We start from the raw sequence: 4,188 nt of genomic DNA, 5'->3' as shown, positions 1-4,188 counted from the left end.
GAGTCCGACGCGAAGGACTTACTGCTTCCTTGGGAACAGGCCCCGATCCCTGTGATCTGCAGTAAAGAAGAGGTGGAGAAAGAGGGGCCGAAGGGACAATGCCACAACTGGAGGTCTGCTGGTTGAATTATTTTTTTATTTGCTCTGCACACGAAGAGACAACACACAATATGTTAGCCCTTGGCGCAGTCATAGCTCTCAGGCACCTTGCTATGCCGAAGGTCAGGCAAAAGAGAGGGTCAAAAGGAAATAACAGGTGCTGCGTGCACACATTCAGTGCACAACAGCACACTATACAATACAAGTAAGATGATACAGAACATAATTCGGACAAAATAAAAGACATACCTGCACACGAAGAAACAACACACAATATGCTAGCCCTTGGCGCAGTCATAGCTCTCAGGCACCTGTGCAAGCACATGGACACCTGTGCTAGCTCACTCAAACACTGTCCTAAGTTGTCATGCCCTGACCTTAGAGAGCCTTTTTATGTCTCTATTTGGTTTTGTCAGGGTGTGATTTGGGTGGGCATTTTATGATCTGTTTTCTATGTTTTTGTATTTCTCTGTTTTGGCCAGGTATGGTTCTCAATCAGGGACAGCTGTCATCATTGTCTTTGATTGTGAATCATACTTAGGCAGCCTTTTTCCCCTTTGTCATTGTGGGAAGTTGTCTTTGTTAGGGGCACTATAGCCCTTGTAAGCTTCTCGGTCGTTTTTGTTATTTCTTGTTTTGTTGGCGACATTTTACTAAATAAAAGAAAATGTACGCTCACCACGCTGCACCTTGGTCTTCCTTGAACGACAGTCATGACAGAACTTCCCACCACAAACGGACCAAGCAGCGTGGTAAGGAGGAGCAGCGCTTTCTGGAGGAATGGACATGGGAGGAGATATTGGAGGGCAAGGGACCCTGGGCACAGGCTGGTGAATATCGCCGTCCTAAGGAGGAACTGGAAGCAGCTAAAACAGAGTGGCGAAGCTACGAGGAGTTAGCACAGCGGAGCAGGCACGAGAGGCAGCCCCCCCCCCAAAAAAATTGTTGGGGGGGTGTACCCATCAATTCGAGGTTGAACTTAGTATCGTTCACTGAAATTGTTAATATACTGCAAAATTCACCTGGTCTTCCATGTCTTTCTGACCCTTCTGGTACCCGTGTCATCATCTGATCCTGTGAAGACATGCGAAGACATGATGAGCAGTGTTTTGTGACTGCACTAGAGGGCTGTATTCCCTCGGGTGCCTGCAGGACCTGCGGGTTCCAACAGAGATCATTGCAGCACGGTATGCACTGGGAATAAACCGTAGTTCATTTTTTTCTGTGAAGTTAAACAGCAGTTACCTTTCCAGCTACATCAGTCAACTAAATAATAGCCCGTTTCTGCTCTGCTTGCTTTTACAACTTGGTGAAAGAATGCAACACATACACACTGAACAACAGTATGCTCAACTCTACCGTGCTGGTCTAGCCATTCTTCCAGAACCTTTGCTTTCACATAGCCTATCAGCCCACTCTTTGATGTCCGTGGGGTCCTCATTCAAGCAGGCTAAAACTGTGTGGGGAACATGACCCTCCCATCCCCACTGAAAGTTGTGCCCCTGCTTAGCAGCATTCAAACAAATGGGTATGCTTAATTAAATAGTTAACAAGGTGTCAGTAGCACCATCCACAAATTGCACTAACAGAAATCATTTAGTAATTGCTTTTTATAAATTGGAAATCACTATAACAGGTGACGAAATTAGTTACCCTAAACATAATTGCCTTGGCCCAATCTCTGAGTGATAAAGTGATACACTGAGGTGACAACACTAATGTGTGACTAGGAACTTTCCCACAGTATCTTGAAGCCCACCCAACACCCTCCTTTGTGGAAATATTAAACAGTGAGAAGAAGGCCAGTCAGTGTGTTAAGAACAAGGAAACCACAGTGTGAAGCTGTGTGTCTTCAGAAGCTCACACCAACTTGGGGGAGAACATTGTTTCACTTGCAAGACTCATGACACTCTACCTCGAGAGATGACTACTATAGGCCTACTGTGCCTTGGAGGTTGAGATAGGTCAAAGGTCGCTAGGTGGAGAGGAGGCTTTGGAGTACCACCTAGGTCACCGCCAGGTTCCCGGACAAGTTCACAGACACCATGGAGGGGCAGACACCTGGACAGCAGGACACACAGAACTTACAGATCTCAGTATTGGACAGTCAGGTCACATGATCTAGAGGTAGAGTACAGGATAGACACTTTGAAAAGACCCAGAAAGCTCAAATAGCTAAATATAGAAGAACAAGGGTTGATATTATTTTTTTAAACTAGGCAAGTCAGTTAAGATCAAATTCTTATTTACAATGAAGGCCTAGCAACAGTGAATTAACTGCCTTGTTCAGGGGCAGAACAACAGATATTTACCTTGTCAGCTTGGTTATTCAATCTAGAAACCTTTCGGTTACTGGCCGAACGCTCTAACCAATAGGCTACCTGCTGCCCCAGGGTTGATACACATTGAGAGAAACCACAAACACACACGCCACGCTGCCGTCCGTCATTTCTTTCCAGGCTCAGGTGGGTCAGGAAGCAGTCATACATACTGTGAAACACACAAAGGACCAATCAGGACCATGATCTCTGTCCCTCCTCCATTTTCAGCAAGGGACCAAACAAATCCCAGATCTCATGGTATTCCTTTAACCAGGTTTCACGCCCTGGTCTTAGTATTTTGTGTTTATATATTTATTTGGTCAGGCCAGGGTGTGACATGGGTTTATTTTGTGTTGTGTTTTTGTATTGGGGTTTTAGTAGGTATTGGGATTGTGGCTGAGTAGGGGTGTCTAGCATAGTCTATGGCTGCCTGAGGTTCTCAATCAGAGTCAGGTGATTCTCGTTGTCTCTGATTGGGAACCATATTTAGGTAGCCTGGGTTTCACTGTGTGTTTGTGGGTGATTGTTCCTGTCTCTGTGTTAGTTGTCACCAGACAGGCTGTATAGGTTTTCACATTTTCCGTTTGTTGTTTTTGTATTGTTCGTCTTCGTCGTCATTAAAGATGTCTCGATTTAACCACGCTGCATTTTGGTCCGACTCTCTTTCGACGGAAGAAAACTGTAACACCAGGCAGTTAATACTGTCTATCAAAATAAAAATATATATTACAATTGCAACATCTAAATGGATTCTAGGCCCATTAAAGGGAAAAAATAAAGAGGCAGATAAAAAACAATCAAAGTTTATTAAAACTTTGAGGATTACAGTAGATTACAGTAGATTACAGTAGATTACAGTAGATTAGCTTGTTTGAGAGAAATAACACACATTAACAAGAGTACACCAAAATTACTTCAATCTGTTTATTCCACTAGATAAAAGAGACAGAAATAAAAGATGAAATACAACAGTGCTTTCATAAAGATACAGATGACCAAGATCACGAGAGGACCAAAAATAATGACTAACAATACTGTATTTCTGAGGGTAGAAAATAAATAACAGTTAACCACTACGTTTACATAAGCAATATTTTTTTTTTTAATGCAAATTACCTCTTGAAGACACCTTTATTGGAAGGAGCTGCCAAATAAACTGCCTGGATCTCAAACCAGCAAAGCTTATCGAAACAAACCAACTGAAAACAAAAGGACATCATTGCAGTGGTTTTACATAATGAACATCTTGAATATGGTCACAAACTCATTGATGGGTTAAACTCAACATGTAGCATTGAGAACAAAATGACCACACCCCAAACATTTCTTCCAGAAAGCATGGTCAGATGAGGTTTATGGTGATGCCCATCTACTGTGGGACTTTAGTTAAAGATCAGGCAGAGACAGAGATGCAGTTCAGTTTAAGAGACTTTCAGTGGTGGAAAAAGAACCCAATATTTGTACTTGAGTAAAAGTAAAGATACTGTAATGAGGTGCGTACTGGCAGCAGAGAAGTCAGGCGCTAGAGAGCGAAAACTGAATTACAATGGTGTCGTTTAATAAACATAAACCACCGTCAACAGAACAATACATGAAATGGGTCAAACAAAACCTGGTAATCACCAGCATACCGTGCACAAGCACTACACGAAAACATTACGGACAAGGACATGGAGGGGAACAGAGGGTTAAATACACAACATGTAATGGATGGAATAGGAACCAGGTGTGATGGAAGACAAGATAAAACCAATGGAAAATGAGAAGT

At 42.9% G+C, this 4,188-nt stretch overlaps 1 long non-coding RNA gene across 2 annotated transcripts; it reads right to left on the bottom strand.

Moving 5' to 3' along the window:
- Nucleotides 1–836: 836 nt before the first annotated feature.
- Nucleotides 837–2,540, bottom strand: LOC116374707 (uncharacterized). Of its 2 annotated transcripts, none has more exons than XR_004210666.1 (4): nucleotides 2,412–2,540; nucleotides 2,015–2,160; nucleotides 1,122–1,173; nucleotides 837–984 (listed from the first exon to the last, which is right to left on the bottom strand). It is a non-coding gene; the product is annotated as an uncharacterized LOC116374707 (long non-coding RNA). The 2 variants fall into 2 exon arrangements; XR_004210665.1 differs by having other exon boundaries at nucleotides 837–965.
- Nucleotides 2,541–4,188: the final 1,648 nt, after the last annotated feature.

This window comes from Oncorhynchus kisutch, linkage group LG7 (assembly GCF_002021735.2).
Source record: "Oncorhynchus kisutch isolate 150728-3 linkage group LG7, Okis_V2, whole genome shotgun sequence".
Lineage (NCBI taxonomy): Eukaryota > Metazoa > Chordata > Actinopteri > Salmoniformes > Salmonidae > Oncorhynchus > Oncorhynchus kisutch.
This window is presented reverse-complemented; position numbering and strand designations above follow the sequence as displayed.